Source organism: Natator depressus, chromosome 3, assembly GCF_965152275.1.
Source record: "Natator depressus isolate rNatDep1 chromosome 3, rNatDep2.hap1, whole genome shotgun sequence".
Taxonomy (NCBI): domain Eukaryota; kingdom Metazoa; phylum Chordata; order Testudines; family Cheloniidae; genus Natator; species Natator depressus.
This window is the reverse complement of record NC_134236.1, coordinates 96,708,405-96,731,086: the sequence shown is the minus strand read 5'-3', so window position 1 is coordinate 96,731,086 and position 22,682 is coordinate 96,708,405. Positions and strand designations below refer to the sequence as shown.

The 22,682-nt window shown below is 41.9% G+C and overlaps 1 long non-coding RNA gene across 1 annotated transcript in view; it reads left to right on the top strand.

Moving 5' to 3' along the window:
• Positions 1-395: 395 nt before the first annotated feature.
• The window catches only part of LOC141983977 (uncharacterized), a 99,726-nt gene continuing 77,439 nt past the window's right edge, over positions 396-22,682 (top strand). Inside the window, exons 1-2 of the long non-coding RNA XR_012638594.1 lie at positions 396-699; positions 2,706-2,803. This is a non-coding gene — a long non-coding RNA (uncharacterized LOC141983977). The remainder of the gene's footprint in view (positions 700-2,705; positions 2,804-22,682) is intronic.

Below are 22,682 nucleotides of genomic sequence, written 5' to 3'. Positions count from 1 at the left end.
GGGCACTCCCCTTCACAGAATAACTCCAGCCCTTTCATGGTTACCAGTGCCACTTCTAATACATTTCCCATACTGCCTTTATTTTAATTCTGGGCTTAGGGGTAGGCACTGCAGGACCAGGATGCTTTTAGGACTAGTTTGCATATCAGGGTCCCGAAGCAGACCTTTCACCTTAGAGCTACCTTTCCCACCAGACACATGGCTTCTGAAGTCTGCGAGCCTGACTTGGAGGTACTGCAGAGGGCCAGATTTTCAGGGACTGAAATCACAGAGTAGTGGCACTTAGACTCAGTCACTTCCCCACTGCTGCTGTTGATTTGGTTGTACATAATCAGCAAGGATTTTTCTTTTCTGATAGGGGAATTCCAAGCATTAACTGCGGCTCTGTTGGTTCTGTCACTGAAGAGGTGAGAGGAACGAGCTCCAGAAACCACACTCTTGCTGTCCTTCAAAAGCTGTTGGTGGGAGGGATGGTGGTACAGGGCTGGTATTCTTATGGCTGCCTCTTTAATTTGCCTAGTCACTCACAGGGGGCAGTGTTTGAGCTGCATAAGAGTGGGTGGCGATGTTCCCACTGTCGCAAATGGTTAATAACAAGAAAAACAAAAGGTTCGATCCATCAAATTACTCAACAAGAAGGTGGAATGACAATCGGTTCCCATGCTGAGAGCAAGGATTGTGCCCAATACAGCATTACAGGTAAGCAAATGTCCTTCCTCCTTGTGTGAAAAAAGTTATCACTTATGTAATGGATAAAAAAGCACTGAAACTGGATTCCCCACTGTCAGCAGGGCCAGTAGATACTCAACTGGGGTCAAGTGCTGACAGCACATTGCAATATGTGCTTCTTTTGATGTAATCACAAAGTTAGGATGAAAGCTTGTTTTGCTTTACTCACTTGAGTAGCCTGTTTGAAGTCAATGGGGTCATTTATGAGACTAAAGTGACCAGGACTTGGTTCTGTATGCACAAGGGGAATGAGGTAAATGTATTTGGATTTTAATACAGTTTTGAACAGAGTGTCTCAAAAAAATCTTAACTCCAAACTAAAATTGGCTTAGATAAAATCACTGCCACGAAGATCGAAATCAGTGAGTGGCCTGTAAACAGAGGGAAAATGATAATGTATGGTGTGGTGTGTGGGAGGTGACTGATGAGGTACTGTGGAACTTAGCGTTTGGACCAGTTTTATTTAAATCTTCATTAGGGATCTGGAAGAGGCAGTACACAGCACACTGCTGAAATACTAAATAATGCACACTGGATAGTACTAAATTCAAAAGAGGTGAAAAGAACAGTGAGGATAGAGAACTAAGGCAAAGGAGACTAGAAAGCTTAGCAGAAACCTGAGCAGAAAATAAAAAAATATTGAGATCCTGTTTGGGAAAATGCAAACTAGTCCATCTGAGGAAAAATAAACCAAAACACACATGGGAAAAGGACACCTGGGGAACAGTCCTACTAAAAGAGGCCTACAGGTGGTAGTGGGCAGCAAACTAGACATGCATTTTCAATGTAATAGAGCAGGAAAAAAAGACCAGTGAGATTTTGTGTTGCATATGATATTATATGCAACACATAATGTATTATGTGATTATGATAAAAAGCAATTAACAGTTCCTCTCTAAGGCTATGTCTACCCTGCAAACTAGGGCTCTGATGCCCCTGCTTGTGTACACATACTCGTGCTAACTCATACCAATATTTGGGAAGCAGCAATAGAGGCCTGGCTTAACCATGCTGAGTACGTAGCCACTGGTCATAGGTGGGTTTGTGCGCAGTGCACCTAAGCCATGCCTTAGTTGCTGCTACCCATGCTACCATGAGCTACGCTGCTATTTATACTCGCACTAGCTCCCTGAGAGCTAGCTTGAGTATGTGTACATGAGCAGGGGAATCAAACCCCTAGCTCATAGGGTAGATGTGGTCTTAGGGTCAGATCCTGTGGTCTGGCTGTGGTAGGGATTAGGCATTAGCTTAGGGCTAGCTGGGGATTGGGCATGTCTCCAGTATAAACTAGAGCAGCATTAGGGCGGCTTTAATTTATGCCTGACTGCCGGCTGTGGCAAAGGGTGGTTCCAGCAGCAGTTGGGGATCTTTGATGCACAGGAGTGGGAATGCCACCTACACTGAGAATTAGGGGTGATATTGGCATGTGAGCCATAACATGCCACCTAAGGATTCCCCTAGACAGTGGAATGCTCAGGGAACCAGATCTACTGGCTTTATTTCTGCTTGGTACCTGGTACTTGGTTCTGTCAAACCACTGCAAAGATGGCAGAATGGGGCAGGAGATCTGGTCCTCTCTCTCTGGTGCACTTGGGACATTGGTTCAGATTTTCAACTGTGGTCCAACTGCAATGAACAAAAGACGGGGGGGGGGTACTATGCAAAGGCTGGTGAGGTAACCTCTGACAGGAATTGCAACTGCATGCAATGTCTTTGGGGACCACACTGTGTTAAGTTTATGAATCACTGTGGGCCAGGGATTGTATGGCACTCCAGTTGGGAGGGTTACCATAGCTCCACCAGGTACCAAAAACAATAGGGGATGATTAAAGTGAATCACTCAGATTGTAAACACCTCCGGAGACGCTAGTGCATACTGGTTCAAGCTGGGTTTTCTGGAGGCCAACAGACAAAGAATGGGCTTTTGATATAAAAAGGATGAGTTCAGACTAACACAGGACTTTCTTTTAATTCAGCAAATTGACAGGACCTTCTGTCCAACGGGGGCGGGGGATTGAATGCTTGCGGAAGAAGGGTTGGACTTCAGCTTACTAGGACCCCCTAGGACTGATGAGTAAGCTTTTAGCATGCATCTAGTCACCTGATTGTTTTATATGCTTTTCTGTAATGCTTTAACCCTAAGAATAAATGTCTTTTGCTTTGTGAAGGCCGGTTGGTAACTGCTATACAGTGTTGCAGCCCCTGCAGAAAGGTTAACCACAGGTGCTGAACTCTGGTCACATCTGCTGGGGAAATCACACTGAGGTACAGATGGGCTGCAAGCCTAAACCCCTGTCTGGATGAGGAGAGACGAGGGGTCTCTGCCCCAGAGAGCTAATGGCAGGGAGTCTGAAAGCTTAAGGTGTCTCAGAGGTGAAGTTAACTCAGAAACTGTGACATAATGATCATGGTTCTATCTCTGTGTATCAAAGCCCTCTTACATATGGTACCATAGGTGGCTGCCTATTTAGGCAATGCCCAGCGCTGCTGCTGCTAAGTGCAAAACTAGCAGAGGGAAGAAGATGTTTTGCCTTATGAACTTAATTTCATCCCCTCCTGCACTATCCAGAACTGGGCTTGGGATTGCTCTTGCTGTTATGAGGCAAAACCCGTAGCTGCAAGTGATAGGAATGAAATGTTTCACTAAGGGAAGGGGAAACCCTCCACTTTCCTCACACATGCATGGAGTTTGTCCCCTTTAGCAAGTGCTCATTGCTCAACTAATCAGGTACTGTAAGCCACAGACATATCTTGGAAAGAAGGGTGTCCAGCTACTAATGCTGCCACCTCACAAGACCAGTTTCAAAGGGGTGTGAACAAACAGGGGTGTAAAAATCACCTTGACATGTCACGGCTAGCTCTTCAGAAGGCTGTTAAACTGGCCACATTTAAAAGCAAAGCTATAAGCAGGAATGTAAAGGGAATATACTGTCGAGAATATAACAAGTAGTGATGTAGCTGTGCCAGAAGTGTATTCCAGTATCTTTTTACAGGCCAGATTGCTTTAATCGAAGGCAGCCTTCCACAGGAAAGGAGTTTTGAGACAGGAGAGAAATAAGATTCTAGTAGGCTTCCAGCGGTATCTCAGAGGAGATTGTATAAGCTTCTATATCACTTTATCCTTTATATTCCTATAGCCACATAGAAGAGAAGTGTTTTTGCATCCAACCCCTATTTTTTTTCCATTAAAAGGCAAGCTTTGTTGTAAGAAAGTTTTATATGCAGCAAAGCAAGAGACGGTTAATATTCAACAAGAGTAACTCTTCCCCCTATATTCTCTCCCTAGATTTAGTTGACTAGTTATTTTATGTGTTCAAGGGGAATAGAGTTCCATCTGTCCCTACATCTTTTATTAACTTCTTGACTTCCCCTCCATTGTGCTGCAGGACTCATTCATTTCCCCTAGGGTTGTCAAGCGATAAAAAAAATTAATTGCGATTAATCACATGATTAATTGCACTGTTAAACCATAAGAGAATGCCATTTATTTAAATAGTTTTGGATATTGTCTACATTTTCAAATATATTGATTTCAATTACAACACAGAATACAAGGTGTACAGTGCTCACTTTACATTTATTTTTGATTACGAATATTTGCACCGTAAAAAACAAAAGTAATAGTATTTTTCAATTCACCTAATACAAGTACTGTAGTGCAATCTCTATCATGAAAGTTGCACTTACAAATGTAGAATTATGTACAAAAATAACTTCATTCAAAAATAAAACAATGTAAAACTTTAGAGCCTACAAGTCCATTCAGTCCTATTTCTTCTTCAGCCAATCGCTCAGACAAACAAGTTTGTTTACATTTGCAAGAGATAATGCTGCCCACTTCTTGTTTACAATATCACCTGAAAGAAAGAACAGGCATTCACATGGCACTGTTGTAGCCAGCGTTGCAAGATATTCATGTGCCAGATGCATTAAAGATTCATATGTCCCTTCATGCTTCAATCACCATTCCAAATGACATGCGTCCATGCTGATAATGGGTTCTGCTCGATAACCATCCAAAGCAGTGCAAACTGACGCATGTTCATTTTCATCATCTAAGTCAGATGCCACCAGCAGAAGGTTGATTTTCTTTTTTGGTGGTTCGGGTTCTGTATTTTCTGCATCGGAGTGTTGCTCTTTTAAGACTTCTGAAAGCATGCTCCACAATTCATCTCTCTCAGATTTTGGAAGGCATTTCAGATTCTTAAACCTTGGGTCGAGTGTTGTAGCTATCTTTAGAAATCTCACATTGGTACCTCCTTTGCATTTTGTCAAATCTGCAGCAAAAGTGTTCTTCAAACAAATGACATGTGCTAGGCCATCATCCGAGACTTCTATAACATGAACTGTATGGCAGAATGCGAGTAAAACAGAGTAGGAGACATACAATTCTCCCTCAAGGAGTTCAGCCATAAATTTAATTAATGCATTATTTTTTTAACAAGCATCATCAGTGTGGAAGCATATCCTCTGGAATGGTGGCTGAAGCATGAAGGAACATACAAATGTTTAGCATATCTGGCACATCAATACCTTGCAATGCCGGCTACAAAAGTGCCATGCGAATGCCTGTTCTCACTTTCAGGTGACATTGTAAATAAGAAGCAGGCAGCATTATCTCCTGTAAAATGTAAACTAACTTGTTTGTCTTAGCAATTGGCTGAACATGAAGTAGGACTGAGTGGACTTGTAGGCTCTAAAGTTTTACATTGTTTTGTTTTTGAGTGCAGTTATTGTAACAAAAAAAATCTACATTTGTAAGTTGCACTTTCACCATAAAGAGATTGCACTACAGTACTTGTATGAGGTGAATTGAAAAATACTATTTCTTTTGTTTGCCATTTTTACAGTGCAAATATTTGTAATAAAAATAACAATAAGAAATAAATAACAAAAATAACAAATAAAAAAGTGAGCACTGTCTACTTTGTATACTGTGTTGTAACTGAAATCAATATACTGTAAAAGCTGGTTTATCTAGCACGTTGGGAAAATGGGGGGTGCTAGTAAGTGAAAAATGCCAGTTAACTAAGAGGAAGGGAGTTTGGATGCAGGAGGGGATGCGGGGCTGGGGGTTGGGTGCAAGCAGGGGTGTTGAAGCTTGGGCTCTGGGAGGGAGTTGGGTGTGGGAGGGAGTTTGCGGCATGGGAGGGGGTGCCAGGTGCCGGATCCAGGTGCCACTCACCTTGGATGGCTCCCTGCAAGTGGCGAACTGTCCTGGCTGCTCCTAGGCTGAGGCGCGGCAGGCGGCTCTGTGCGCTGCCCATGCATTGAGTGCTGGCTCTGCAGCTCCCATTGGCTGGGAACCACGGCACCCCCTTCCTGTTGAAAAATATTTTCTGCTGTCAATGCCTCCACACTAGCCATGATTTATATGTCCTGCCTACTATCACAGCTATGAATGGGACCGGGACCCTAGTATTCTGCAGACTGCAGTTCTATTGCGTGAGACAAATGGAGCCTTTCCCTGGGCATGTCAGTAGTAACTGTGCAAAGCTTATATCAGGTGGAGAAAGCTTTACCTAACCCAGCATAGCATGAAGTTCATGCATTTAGTTTCTTTGCCAATCTGTCACAATTTTTTTTTTTAAAAAAGCAGTGAATGAAAGGAGCAATTCCAGTTCTGTCATGGGGGAACAAATTTTTCAAGCATTCCTTGTGAGGTTGGAGCACTCTGCATTTTACTTTCCTTTGTAAAACACTTTCCTCCCCCCTGCTGTCGACTTGGCTGACTCCACAATTTGTTACACCCAGCAAGTGAGCTAGTCCTTCCCAGAGCCAAACTGGCACTTGGAAAGCCTTTTTTGTTTTTTTTTTTAAAGTCTGTACCCAGTTGAACATCATCCAAAAACCCTGTGAGGAGGAGGAGGAGGTGCAGCACAGAGCAGACAGTGGGGAAGGGGTGGAGAGAGAGAATACTGTAATGCGATTGCTTTGCTGCCGTAGCTAGGATTGGTGTAGAGGCAGGATACTTTCAAGAGTGTTTAAATTGCTTCATATTTTGGGGGTCACTGCTATGTTTTGGTGGTGATTATCCCGATTGCTTCAAGGACCAGAGATTCTAATTGTCTGTCTCTATTGCTGGTTACCATAAACAGTGTATAGAGCGGATGGTGGGAACTGAGAAAAAAGGGAAGGAGAATCAACTGCATTTAATAAAATGTGACAAGTATATATCATATCTACCAAGAAATAAACAGCCATGCCTTCTTAGCACTATGATAACCCAGTTATACAAAGATCAATGTATTCAAGATTTATATCTATAAACTGGAGGGAAGTCACATAAAAAAACAAAAAGCAGTGAAGGACTTCAAGGACTGGTTTATGGGAAAGATTAAAATAGCTAGAAATGTCTGTCTGTCTAGATGTTTATATCACATTCATCACTGTCATGTACTATGCTGCTGGGCCTATGACTAAACTGGGGGTGAGGGATCTGGTAACTGTCTACAAGTATTGCAAGGTTGTAGGCACCAAGAAGTGTGAGAAATTGTTTAGGAAGGTTCAAGGAGTACAACCCAGGAGTAATAGGATGAAATGAGGGAAAAATTAGGCTAAATATCAGGAAATATTCCGCCAAGTGCGAGCTGGTAGATTGTAGCTAGAAGTGATAGAAGACTCGTCACTTGAGTAATTTCAAATAGGACTGGAAGAATCACTCTAGAAAATATATTGTAGTAACAATCCTGCATCAGCAGAGGGACGGTGTAGATGATAAATCATTTTTGTCTGTTATTCTGTGGCAACTCATTACCAGTGTAGTAAAGCACAATAGTACCCATCACAGTATATCTGATTTAGAGCAATGGGGCCCAAGCTATGATGGCCTCTGAGAACTGCAAAAAGATCTGTGGTGCTCCTTCTGAATCAACTATTACCCATCAAGTAGTGGCTCTCCCAGTTCATTGTAGTCCAGTCAATCACTCTCTTAGGCACTCCAAAAGGATTTTTAACCAACTAAATAAAAAAAATTAATAAACAGAAAATCCAAACCAAGCATCTCTTTGCTCCTAGAGTGGCTGCTTTGTGCCTTCCATTGTTGGGTGTTAGTTTGGTGCAAGTTCAGAAATGATCACATTTGCTGATGACACCGAAATTGGAGAAGCATCAGTGCAGACAAACGAGGACAGAACCAACTTGTATATAACTCAGCCTTAGGGGCTTAGGAAGAAACTTTCTCTGTGGGGAAGTTATTCCATAACTGCTGACACAGGGTTTCTGGCACCTCCCTTTGAAGTGTCTGGTACTGGCCACGGTTGGAGACAGGATACAGTCTAGGTGAACTACTGCTCTGTTCCGGTATGGTACTCCCTCTATCCTTGTGTTCAGATTAGAACAGTGAAGGCTGAAGGCAATGAGGGAAAATTTGATTCAAATAAATCAAAGTCCTGCATCTGGAGAGCCCAATTTGGGAACACTTATTCACTTGCAAGCTTACTCACATTTAATAGCTAGCACTTACTCTCACACCAGTAGTCCCACTGAAGTCTAATGTTACACCAATAAGCAGTAATAGAACATAAATTATTATAGTGAATCAAATCTAATCCTTGGTGTATTACTGATCAACCCAGAGAGGAATAAGGAGAAGAAACAGTGGAAGCAAACAGTGGGATCTACAACTGCCACTCATGTTTGGTCAGTGTTTTCAGTGTCCCTTATCACATGATCATTCATAGTAGTGGAATGGAAGTTGGAACAAGTAAGCAGGAGAATTGCTCAGGCTCGACTCCTTTCTTTTCTTTACTCCTCACTACCCACCAAGGGTTTCCTTTGTTTGTAGTCAAGAAGAAAAACAGTTGAGCTGTCACACTGAACATTTCATGTTTCCTCCCTTCCCTATTTTGATGAAGCAGGAGTTACTGCGACCTGAGGGAAAGCTCCATGACAGATGGAAGAAGCTAGTCTGAGAGAAAAGAACAATCAGTCATTTCAGAGCCACTGAATCAAGCTGTAAAAAGAAGGAAGTTGATGCTAGAAGCTTTACAGAAAGCGTTTCAGTAGCTTGCCAGTCCTGCTCCTGCTGAGGTCTGAGAAGATTCTGGAGTGGCCATACAGAACCCCCAGTGTTTGTTGCTAGATTTCCCATAAGGGCCTTCAAAATCTCTGATTCCTGTTAGACACATCCCTCAGGAAAGTGAGAAAGGAGAGCTGAACATGAAGAACTGACTAAGAAAACCCCCTTGAGAGAACAGAAGCTGCTGTCCCTTTTCCTTTTATAATAACAGTAGTGATTGCTTGGTTAAACAAATGGCTAAAGTTGAAGGCCTGATGCTATACTGGCCAATTAACCCAGTCTTTTGCTGTACTATTGTGGACTGACATGTCTTCTAGTCCCCAAAAATGTAACCTTACACTGCGTGCTTCCAGTGAAATTGCAACTCTTAATCATAGAGGGTTAATTCTAAAGAAACAAATCCTTAAATTCTGAGGCCTTAATCCTCTGGCTTTGTAGTTTTGCCACAATAAAAGCTATTACTCTTACTGATCAGACTTCTGAGATCAGGATTATTCTAGTGGTGACAGGGATTAGTTACCAGAATTGATTGGGGCGGGGCAGGGGGGCGGGGGGAGAGGGAGTAGTAGTACCAGACTTTCTCTGTGATAATCATAATTTTGGGGCCTCATTTTTGCTAAAGGGCCCTCAAGCTGGTATCCATTTTTGCAGGTCCAATTAATTGCACCTTAATTGTGGATCAATACTACTAGTATGTAGACATCCATTCCACAGCATAATATTTTCCTCTTCCCATTTCCTAACCTTTACCCCACACCATGACCTTCCTCTGATTCATCTAGTTATTTCTGTCTGGAGAGTGAAGTCAGAATGTAATCTACACAGTAAATACTGTCTGCATTGCTGAGTACTATCTATGGTATTTATAGGATTCCAATCACCATGTGTGGGAGAATGGTATAACAAAGAGGGAATACTCCTTAGCCTGTGATCTAGTGGTGATATACACCTTTGGCAACCTCTTTCCCAAAAGCACCGTTCTTCGGGATGTCCTGATTTCGACTATCTCTTCTTAGTGCAGGCTTGTCTTCTTATAGGAGCTGTTTTCCCAACATGATATCCTCAGGCTGATCTTTAGGTTGAGCTGAGCCAACCAGCTGCAGGCCTAAAGTATCCATTTTGCAACTGGCTTTTACTCACTGCATCTTAAGCCCTTTCTTATTGTTGAGGAGATGGCACTTTTCTCAAGACCCTTTTGCTTACAGTGCACTCACCTTCTAAGAAGTTCTCTTGAACACTGAGAACTGCCAGTCTACTGTACCTCCCAGGGTGAAGGAAGGAAGAGATCTGTGGATTGGTGGAAAAATTCAGCCGTATGTATTACCTCCCTGCTCTGTGATTTGCACAGCCTGCCTGTTGGTTTCTGGATTGATATTAAGATGTTGGGATTAACCTGTAAAGCTCTAAATGGTCTGGGACCTAACAGACCCCTATCTAAGAGACCCCCTTTCTCCCTGTGACATATTGCCACAGTTTTGGTCAGCAGAAGTGCCTGACCTAGAGCTGCACTGGTATGTCAGATAGAGGGGGCCGTTGGCAAGATGTTCTCTGACAGGGCCCTGAGGGTAAGTGTACACTGCAATAAAAAATCCCACAGCATCGAGTCTGAGAGCCCGGGTCAGCTGACTCGGATTCACAGGGCTCAGGCTGGGGTACTAAAAATAGCAGTGTAGGCATTTGGGCATGGGCTGGAGCCTGGGTTGTGAGACCCTCCCATCTCCCAGGACCATTCACTGGTTCAAGTGCTCAGAGAATTGCCTTCTCTGTGCTCTCTTTCTTGCTTCAACATACTAAAGAATGAAAGATGCCAGTCCTCAGCTCCCAAAATGCAGTGATGGGGTCAAAGAGGGAGTGGATGGTAAGGTGCACATGGAGGTGTCTGTGTATGGGAGACACAACATGCTGTTTGATTGCAAAGACCCAGCTAGAGGAGGAAAACAAAAGATGTTCTCACACTAGCTGAGATGTTAATGGTCACCACAAGTTTATTGGAAAATTAGTTGGAAGGAGACAGGAGGAAGCCAGGAGCCCATTTAGCTTTTGCCAGAAGTTTCTTTATACTAGGTTCTCTTTATATGGGAGCCATCCTGTGCCAGTTGGTAGTCTGAAAGCATTTCCCCATACATTTTTTAGGAATGCTGGGATCTTTTAAGCTGTCCAAGAAACACAAAGCCCTGACCTATGAATATTTTATAAAAACTTATTTCACAAATTCTAATTGTCACCTCATGCCCATATTCTTCATAGAAATATGCTTATGATATGAATATGGCATAACTAAGTTGTATTTGATGCAAGATGGGTCTTGCAAGATATCATTGGAACAGTTATGATTTACCAAATATGATCATCCTATTTGTGCATATATCATTGCTGGACCTGAAGTTAGGACTATGAACTCTGTATCAATTGCAAAAGTGTTTGCATCTGGGAAATGCCCACCAGACAGGAGGCAATCAGACTGAATGGGCCATTAGGAAGAACAATAAGACTTTGAAGATACTAATCTCTCACCTTCCTGAGACGTTTCCTGGGTTGCTGCCTTGACACTACAGGGTCAGATGATCGTGTCACCTGGTAGTAGATCCCCATCTTGGGCTTTCAGTGTTTTTGCATTAAGAGGGGGTGGGGGGTTAGACTCGGAAACAAAAGATTCCCACCATATGTAAATTCTATTTAAGACTGGAGAGTGAGTTAATCACAGTTGCCAGTTCTTCATGGAATCCCCGCCCAGGGTGACTGCTGGATACTCCTAAGACTGATCCGGGGAGAAGGACTGGGACCCACACTGAGAAAGGTCAGTCTGTGAAGGGTATACCTGGAGATTTAAGCTGCAAGCAGTGCAGTTTACCTTCAGAAAACTCTGCAACCTGCATAAAACGAGATTTAGCTTGAGAAATTACTATTTGTAGCCAATTTTTGTAATGTATTAAGCATAGTTTGTGTGTTTTGTTTTATTCGCTCAGTAATCTGCTTTGATCTGTTTGCTGTCCCTTATAATCACTTAAAATCTGTCTTTTGTAGTTAATAAACTTGTCTTTGTTTTTTATAAACCAGTTTGTACAATTCATATCTGGTGAGGCCTTACTTGTGTGTGTACGCTAGAGAAGGCTTGAGGGCTTGACACAGCAAGGACAGGGTGAGGAAGCCCAGGCTGGTGGAACGGGTGGGCTCTGTGGGCCCCAGTATATCAGGTGACATCCCAGACAGGGGAATCCAACCTGTCACACTAATGTTAAAATAAACTTCTCTCTATCTCTTGTGATTTTGTTCTGCTTTTTTAATGGTGAAATGATTATAGTTTGTTTGTTTGTTTTAGTTTTAACTGTGGCTGTCTTCATGTTATAGGAACATGAGTTCAGTTGCATGAGAAGAGCAAACCAACTCATTTGAAACTATTGTATTTATCCCAGCAATTGTGCAGATTTCAGCAAGCCGAGAACAGGGAAAAATTCCTTTGAGAGTTCAACCCCTATGTTTATGTCCTTTTCAGGCATTTCCTATCTGTCCTTATGAACTATGCAAATAGCTAGGAAGTATCTGGTAATGAATAATCTAATTTTTTTGGACATCAGTTAGATGAAAAGCAATCCCTAAGAATTCTCCTTACACTCATAAAATTTGCAATCGGCTGAGCCATTGACAACAAAGACAGCAAATTAGACACAGTTCAGAAAAACCATATATAAGTGACCCTAACCTTAAATTCCTTTTGAACAGTAAAAAATTAGTAGAACTGGTCAAAAACTAGAATTTCCATCCTGTGGGAAATTGATATTTCTAAATTTATTTTTGTCCTGAACTGAGACAAAAAGTTAAAATATCAAAAATTTTCACGGAACAGAAAGTTTCACAAAATGATTCTATATTCCAGAATCAAAACACTTCACACTGGTTTGTTGAACTGAATCAAAACATTTCATTTTGACTTGGTTTGACATTAATCTGTGTTTGCCTGGGCTGCTGCAGTGCCTCCTGGGAGTTGTAGTCTAAATACCACATGCCCCGACTCTTTTCTATTGGCTGAGCTCCCTGGCCAGACTACATCTCCCCTGGTATGCCATTTGATTGTCATGATGCACCACACTGGTTCAACTAGGGATGGAGATTGTAATGCCTCATGGGTGATATAGTAGAACCAGGTAACCCAGCCCATAGAAGAACTGAGCATGAGGCACTCAAACTACAACTCCCATGAGGTCCCCTGCAGGTTTGGTAAATACAGATTAGAGTCAGACTGACCTAAAAAACCCCCAAAACAAACCATTTAGATACAGTTGAACAAACTGAAAGACTTCACTTTGGGTTAACCAAACCCGAAACAAAATATTTTGTTTAGAATTTCCCAATGGAAAAATTTTAGCAAAATTGAAAATTTCTCATGGAAACTGCATTTTTTGTTGCAAAAGTATTTCAATAGCAAATTCCCACCAGCTCTAAATATAACAATCTGTTAATAGGAATGAGGGAGAAATCTACTTCACAAAGAAATCTTTAATGTATAATCTTTGTCACAGAGATACTACCCCAGTACACCGCTTCCTGTCAGCTGTGCCTTCCACAGTGTCTTCTTAGGACACAGGAGTGACCTAGCCTGCTCCCCAAGTCATGCAACAGAGTGCAACCTCTTTCAGGGCCTCACAATCTTAAAGTCCAACAGAAAATAGCAAAACAACTGTATCTTCAGCCCAGCTTGGCTCAGCTGCTGGCCTCCTTCTTTGCTGGCTAGCCCCAGCTGCAATAAACTGTCCTAACACCAACCTCAGTTCTTGGGCTTCAACCTTACCATCCAAGGGCTCTTACCCAGGGCTTTCAGGCAGGCTGTACTCCCTGATCAGATCCTGCTTCCATGTAGGCTCCTTTCCCACTGCAGGACAGCCTGCCTGTTCTACTTCACCTACCACTGCATCACTGCTGTGCATCCTTCCTCTTACACTCAGTCCTGCACTGGTGTAGTGGGCTAGGCTAATTGAACAGGGCTGACTGGCCCAAGGCTTCTGTTACACTTTATTAATTTGCATTTGTTATTTCCAAAGATATTTTTATTTTATATTTATTTTACAGTAACATGCTTGTTTTTCAGAGTAACAGCCGTGTTAGTCTGTATTCGCAAAAAGAAAAGGAGGACTTGTGGCACCTTAGAGACTAACCAATTTATTTGAGCATGAGCTTTCGTGAGCTACAGCTCACTTCATCGGATGCATACTGTGGAAAGTGTAGAAGATCTTTTTATACACACAGAGACCATGAAACAATACCTCCTCCCACCCCACTCTCCTGCTGGTAATAGCCTATCCAAAGTGACCACTCTCCTTACAACGTGCATGAAAATCAAGGTGGGCCATTTCAAGTACAAATACAGGTTTTCTCACCTCCCCCCCCCTTTTTTCCCCCCAAAAACACACACACAAACTCACTCTCCTGCTGGTAATAGCTTATCCAAAGTGACCACTCTCCCTACAATGTGCATGATAATCAAGGTGGGCCATTTCCAGCACAAATCCAGGTTTTCTCACCCCCCCACCCCCATACACACACAAACTCACTCTCCTGCTGGTAATAGCTCATCCAAAGTGACCACTCGCCCTACAATGTGCATGATAATCAAGGTGGGCCATTTCCAGCACAAATCCAGGTTTTCTCACCCCCCCACCCCCAACACACACACAAACTCACTCTCCTGCTGGCAATAGCTCATCCAAACTGACCACTCTCCCCACAATGTGCATGACAATCAAGGTGTGCCATTTCCAGCATAAATCCAAGTTTAACCAGAACGTCTGGGGGGGGGGGTAGGAAAAAACAAGGGGAAATAGGCTACCTTGCTCACTTTGGATGAGCTATTACCAGCAGGAGAGTGAGTTTGTGTGTGTATGGGGGTGGGGGGGGTGAGTAAACCTGGATTTGTGCTGGAAATGGCCCACCTTGATTATCATGCACATTGTAGGGAGAGTGGTCACTTTGGATAAGCTATTACCAGCAGGAGAGTGAGTTTGTGTGTGTGGTTTTTTTGGAAAAAAAGGGGGGGGGAGGTGAGAAAACCTGTATTTGTACTTGAAATGGCCCACCTTGATTTTCATGCACGTTGTAAGGAGAGTGGTCACTTTGGATAGGCTATTACCAGCAGGAGAGTGAGTTTGTGTGTGTGGTTTTTGGAGGGGGGTGAGGCGGTGAGAGAACCTGGATTTGTGCAGGAAATGGCCCACCTTGATTATCATACACATTGTGAAGAGAGTGGTCACTTTGGATGGGCTATTACCAGCAGGAGAGTGAGTTTGTGTGTGTGGGGGGGGTGGAGGGTGAGAAAACCTGGATTTGTGCTGGAAATGGCCCAACTTGATGATCACTTTAGATAAGCTATTACCAGCAGGAGAGTGGGGTGGGAGGAGGTATTGTTTCATGGTCTCTGTGTGTATATAATGTCTTCTGCAGTTTCCACAGTATGCATCCGATGAAGTGAGCTGTAGCTCACGAAAGCTCATGCTCAAATAAATTGGTTAGTCTCTAAGGTGCCACAAGTCCTCCTTTTCTTTATGCTTGTTTTTGTTTCTCTGTCAGTTTTCAGGGGCAACCATGTCCCTGTCAAATCAAGACATGTCAACCAAAATATAGAGAGATATACCATGAAATAATTTTTTAACTCTGTTTGGCAGGGATATTAAATGTAACATTCACAAAGCTGACATTCATTGTGTTTGATCAACAGTACCATTTAACCAGTTCTAATAACAATTATTTGTGAATACACGTGGTGAGTTCACTTTGCCGGTACTTGTGGGAGGTCAAATTATTAGTTTTCCATGCATAGTGGGGTGACTGACAGTTTAGTCATGAAAATGTTTGCAAATCTAGGAAATGTCACCAGTTTTGGCACAGATCATTTGTTTTAAAAAAGAAAAATCACAGCAGATGTGAATTACTGGGTACTTTATTCTCCCGTTTTTAAGAATTTCAGTCATCCAACAGGGAACAGAAACTATACCAGGTGATTTAGGAGACCTGTCATGCACTATGACTAGCAAATAGTCAAAGGGAACCATTTGGAAACAATCCATAGGCTGAAATTTGTTTGCATAAACTATTTGATGAATATTTATAAATATGAAATAAATGTGTAGAAATCAGGCTCACCTTGCCAACAGAAAAGCATGCAGTATTCACAGTCAATATTATTTGCAATAAATTTTCAACTACCTGAAAGGGGGTTCCAAAGAGGATGGCTCTAGACTGTTCTCAATGGTAGCAGATGACAGAACGAGGAGTAATGGTCTCAAGTTGCAATGGGGGAGGTTTAGATTGGATATTAGGAAAAACTTTTTCACTAAGAGGGTGGTGAAACACTGGAATGCGTTACCTAGGGAGGTGGTAGAATCTCCTTCCTTAGAGGTTTTTAAGGTCAGGCTTGACAAAGCCCTGGCTGGGATGATTTAACTGGGAATTGGTCCTGCTTCGAGCAGGGGGTTGGACTAGATGACCTTCTGGGGTCCCTTCCAACCCTGATATTCTATGATTCTATGATTCTATGATTCTAAATAATTTGACCAGCTCTACTTACTATGAACACATTAATGTAACTCATGGAGTATTTTTCTTGTTTTCGTCTCGGATTCAAGACCACAAATTTTTCAAATATGTTGGTAAAAAATGTTGCCTTTTTTCTCTTACTAAATTCTACTCTGCTCGTGCAATTGATATCATGTGGCCAGATTTTTGTTCCTCCATTGGAGCCCAATTGTTGTTTACAGGACTCCATGTGTATGCAGCAGTCTGCCCACATTCCGTGAATTTCACAACCAGGGCCTAAAGTTGTAAAGTTCTGGAATGGATCAGTGAGCCCCGTTCTGCTTTCATTGTAATCAATTGACTTCAGTGGGAACAGGATTAGGGTCATTATCTGCTAGCATAAATGTGATTGAACTGTCTAGAGTAATTTACTGTAACAAGGAAACAGTGATGTGCTGTAGGGAAGAAGCTATGGAAATTATTCTCTTGGGACCTGCATGCTTAACTTTACAGATGAGCAAAGCATATGCATAAGTGTTTGTTGAATTGTATCCTAAACTATTTTCCTTGGCTCTAGACAGTCAGTAACTTCCCAGATAGGGAATGTTTCTATCCCCTCAGGCAGCAGAAAGTCTGTAATGATAGTTAATTAAACAAAAGGGAAAAAGAAGAAGAGTAGGTAAGGAGGGCTATCCTTTCACACAACTATTTAAAGAAACTGATAGTTTGAAAAGACTGCTGGAAAATAAGAACAGCAAAAAGCTTTATGAAGCTGATTTTGATTTATCATTTCAAGTCTGCAAAGCAGAGACAAGGAGTTAATTGTCAAACAAAATTTTTATAAAGCTGGATAATGTGTTAATGAGGCCAGTTATTTTAAAATGGCATCAACATGTTACATATTACATTGAAAAACATGAGGGTGAATAGCTGGCCAAAAAAATTCACTTGGGCCTCTTTTTTTCCATGGGTAAATGTAAAGTCTGTGATCTTTGTTCAGCAGAATGATCAAGAAGTGAGGCTTCGGCCCAAGTTAAGTTACCATGAACAGCAAAATCCAATAGGAATAGAAGTAATTTATTCACTAAAATCTGATAATCCCTTTGGAATTTTTCTTAGACTGACAGAACTTTCATCTTCAAAATCTCTGTGACACAAATGCCACTCGTGTGTAGATTACAAAATTAAAAAAACAAAACAAGACAGTTAAGATACTCGTTTACAAAAAAGTAGCAGCTTAGCAGCTTCAAAATTAAGGTCAATACTCCATCTTTGGGCTCTGATCCTGCAAAGATTTATGCAGATGCTTCACTTTATGCACTGACTTTCCACTGTGGCTAATATCCTGAAGCCAATAGCATTGGCTTCAGTAGAGCTAGGATTTCACCATTTGAGTAGTCCCATTAAAGTTAATAAGACTACTCACAGTGCGTAAAGTTAAGCATGTGCATAAGGGTTTGCAGAATCAGGGCTTTATTTTGAGCCATTGGGAGAATAAGATCAAACGAAATATAGAAGACATAGCAGCAGGAGTTAGAGGAGAGGGCATTTGAGTGTCAAACACTTCAATGCTGAGTTTCCTGGATTTGTCAGGTTGTTTGACATCATCAGTATAACTAAATATTATGGGTTTGTTAAGCCCTGACAGTGTGCTTAGTACTATAGAAGACATCAAATGCAGAGAGAATCTGCCCCAAAGACTTTACAGTTTCTCAGCAAGGCAGACCAAGGAGATGGGACACACTAGAAAGCAGAGGATAAATATACAGGAGGATATATTTATATTTAAAACTTAAGTATCTTATGTTATATTAACTAACTTCTCCTGGGCAACAAAGCAGTACTGAGTCATCAGGAGAGCTGTGAATGAAGAGAAGGCACCAGCATTGTGGAAGGGCCTCCTAGCTCCAATCCATGCACTGGGAGAAGCCTAGAAGGCATGCTTCTGGCTGGGTGAGAAATAAATGAACAGGGCATCCTGGCCGATATTGGCAGAGTACAGATGGTGGGGGAATGATTCACTACAAGGCAAGGTTTGAGAAGAAGACTAAGGCAGATTTATGTTGTCTTGTCATGTAGGAATTTGCATGGGAATTTTTTGGGCATCTATGTCACTTGGTATAGAAAGGCAGACCTTTCATGTAAGATTATGGAACATTTAGGGCTAAAGTCTACCCCAGGTATGTGCAGTGGGATTCCATTTCCGTCAAGGACGGTTGCCGCATTCATCTGGGTCTTGAAAATTCTCTGCCCTCTTCATTTTCCCTTCCTCAATACTCTCATTTATACACATCATGTTTAAAAAGAAATCATGTGAGAAGTACCTACTTGCTCCCCCAATTTATTATGCTCCTTCTGACTAAAACCACATTCTTAAATATCTCCGCTTATTACTGAAAAAAACCCAAGAGTAAGAGTGCACATTATGATCAAATGATCTGAAAAGTTTTGATTTAAAAACAAAAACTGAAGACCCCTACAGCTGGAGGTCTGTTTCATTGGCTTCACTGGATGTTGGATCATAGATTTTAAGGCCAAAAAGGATCATTTTGGTCATCCAGTCTGCCTCCTGCATAGCAGGCCACAGAACCTCACCCAGTAATCTCTGCATGAGGCCCATAGGTTCCATTTGAGCGAAAGCATCTCTTTAGAAAGACATCTAGTCTTGATTTAAAAATTCAAGTGACAGAGAATCCACCACATCCCTAGGTAAGTTGTTCCAATGGTTAATTACCCTCACTGTTAAAAATTTGCACCTTATTTCTAGTCTGAATTTGTCTAGTTTCAGCTTCTAGCCATTGGATCTTGTTGTATCTTTTGCTGCTAAGTTAAAGATCTGTCCGCGATCAGAAATCTCGACTCCATATAGGTATGTGTAGACCATGAACAAGTCACCTCTTTAACCTTCTCTTGGATAAACTAAACAGACTGAGCTGTTAAAGAAGAGAGGGAAAACACCTGAGCTTTAAATAGAGAATTAGATTTTGATTTAAGTTTTGTAATATCTGTTAAAAATGTATTTGCTTCTTGGCTAATAGCAGCAGAAAGTCAACCTATAACCAGTTTTAGGCATCATCAGAATGGGAATTTAGACCCTGGTCCTGAGACATGTGCTGGGCCACAGGGGTTGAGCTCTTACAATTTCCATTCTGACTTCTTATAATAGAAATAAGCATTAACTGATGTTAATGTACCCAATGTAATTATGATAAAATAATTTTGCTAGGACTATTTTCCAACATTGTATCAAAGAATTCCTATTTACTCCTATACAAGCAATCTTGCAACCTCTTAATTTTGCTTCCATGGTGCTACAAACATTAAAATATATAAGATAATTTGATTATGAACACCTACAAAATATTACACATCACCTGGTATTTCTTATCCACTCACGAGTTATTACAAATTTTGGAAGTAATGTACAATTTTGATGACATGAAATCTTGATTTTCAAATTGTATTTTAATGGTAACACTGAGACTGATGAAAGCGATGAAGTTCACAGTTATTCTGAAACTCCATCTTTAAAGGTCTTCAGATGCATTAATTAAGCACGTGCTTAAGTGCTTTGCAAGATAAGGGCCTTGGTGTTCCGTCACTTGAAGGATTATGGCCCTTGATCTTCAGTTGGATCAAATGTTTTCCTTCTTGTAAACTGAGTACATTTAATACAGAAATCATGAACACAATAATCTTGGAACTCTGCCAGGCCATTATTAATGAATCTCCTTTCAGAAGAGAACAGCACTTCAAGGTATGTAGGAGAAAATCACAGAGTCATTCTCCCTTCATCCCATCCCAGCAGCCAAATATGCCTCAATGGGAAGAGTTACAAGATTTAAGAAATCAAATCTGATTTTCCTTTTAATGGGTTTGAGGACGGTGTAGAGGTATTTTATATACAGGATAAGTTGTATGGACAATAGGTGAAGAACTTCATGGAAATTAAATGCTTGCCTAACTGGCCAGATTTCTGAATTTTCCTCTGCAAGAGTTTACTGCTTGCATATTGGTTAAATGCACCTCTTTCCATTTGAATGTTTGGCCCAAAATGTTTTCCTGGCTGCCAAAACTTTGACAGGAATATAAGTGTCCTAAAAGAATGCACTTTATGGGAAAAATGTTCCTTTTGTACCCTGAGATTAAACTACTGAAGGTGAACAAAGAGGAAGACATGTCTAGAAATGCAGAAATAAATTGAGTTAATTAAGAGAGCTCCCACTGCCCCCCTTCATGAAAGTTATTATGCTTTTGAAACACTGGAGATGGTTTCACTGTGAATTTGTGAGGTTAGGATACAGCTGGGATGCTGAGACTGTGGGCTGGGTGGTATGTACAGAATGTGTTTGATCAGTTTCCCCACTTGTTTTAGATAGAGATGGCATAAAACAAATGTGGTAGAAATAGGCAAAAGGGATGAGCAGGTTTCTGTGGGATAAGACTGAACTGATTTACATTTCTGGAGAATAATTTTTCTGTTCATATATTATTTGCTTCAAAGACTTCAGCGAGAAGACTTTTCTAACCTCTGTAAATAACAGAGAAATAATTTCAGTGCTTCCAAAATCAGGCTCAAACTTTACAGTATATTGCTTGAGATTAGTCACTAGCGCTTCCGTGAGAGCATTCTGGGTATTAAAATGCAGGTGAGTGCACCAAACCTTCCATTGTCATGCCAATAGTATTTTCAGTAACATACACACCAATGGGTACCTTAGCATTACACACATGCTAAATAAATATGCTCGCAGTGCTTTGATCAAATAGCAGTGTGGGTGAGCCAGAACTGAGTACATCCAACAATAAGTAACTGGAGATAAATAATAATTCCAACTGCATTCCATTAAACCCTCCAGCACTAAGGCTACCAAATAGGTAAGTCTCCCCTTTAGCCCAATTCATAGACAATGGCTCTGTGGTGGGGTGGCTTGAAGGGCTTAAAACAGCCGTGGGAGAGGGCTGAAAGGGAAAAAGCTGGGCTGTTTGGGAAAACAGCCACAACTCTAGCCTGTGTAAAAAGAAAAGGAGGACTTGTGGCACCTTAGAGACTAACCAATTTATTTGAGCATAAGCTTTCGTGAGCTACAGCTCACTTCATCAGATGCATACTGTGGAAAATACAGAAGATGTTTTTATACACACAAACCATGAAAAAATGGGTGTTTATCACTACAAAAGGTTTTCTCTCCCCCCAAACCCACTCTCCTGTTGGTAATAGCTTATCTAAAGTGATCACTCTCCTTACAATGTGTATGATAATCAAGGTGGGCCATTTCCAGCACAAATCCAGGTTTTCTCCCCTCCCCCCGCCCACAAACCCACTCTCCTGTTGGTAATAGCTTATCTAAAGTGATCAGTCTCCTAATTAGTGCCCAGCTGGCCCTTATAAGAGGACAGTGGGCCAGAAAGAGAGACACTCTCTCTAGCTACATGGAGAGAGGAGGACCTGGCTGCCTGAGAGGGCCAGGGCCAGGGCCAGGGCCAGGGCCAGGGCAGAGGGAGCTGGGGAGCTCCAGCCTAGCAGAGCTGCAGGCTGAGGTAAAGGCCTATGAAAGGGTACTAAGGCTGCAGAGGAGCTGCCCAGACCTAGACAGAGGCAGCTAGTCCGACCCATCCCTTGCTGATGATGAGTGGTACAGACTGCAGTCTGCCCCAGGGAGCAGGAGCTAGACGATGACTGACAGTAGTCACTAAGGCAAGGGAGGGATAGGGGGTTGGGGGTTCCCCTGAGAGGGGAGACCCAGACTGAGGGGGTACTGCCAGGGGGTAGAACCCTAATCTAGAAGGGCACCGGGGTCTGGGAGGGGCACGGGGCCAGCGGCAGGCAAGACACCAACTGGCGGAGGGTATTCCTGGCTCAAAAGAGCTAATTCCCTGGACAACCAGCAGGAGGCGCCACAGCAGTGAGTCATCGCCCCATGACAGGCTCCCTCATAAATACCGTATGTCTTATAAGAATGAATCCTTTACGTTGTTCTGAAGTACGCTACAATCATTCTTTCATCTCTTTCCCTGGAAGTTTCATTCTGATCATTTGATTCCAGAGCCATTGTGGAAGGATTTATTTTTGTAAAGGACCATGGACAAACTTGGCACCACATTCAAATGTAAAACCACATTAAAAATAACAGATGTAAGATGTTTTCCAATGTTTGCAAGCTCTCCTGCCAGTTGCTTTTTGTGCCATTCATATAACACTATGGATTGATTTTCATTCAATAAATATGTGATCAAACATGAAGGGAATAACTCAAAACTGTTTAAAGAAAGCAAAGAAGTTTGGTTTTGTTTGATAGATTTCGTGACCTGATCAGACTCTACACGTTGAAAACGGGTACGTGATTAAACGGGGGACATTCTAATTTTGTCTTGTGAACTGCTCCCCCAAGTTCTGTCTCTCATCCTGGAAATAATATTTTTTGAAAAT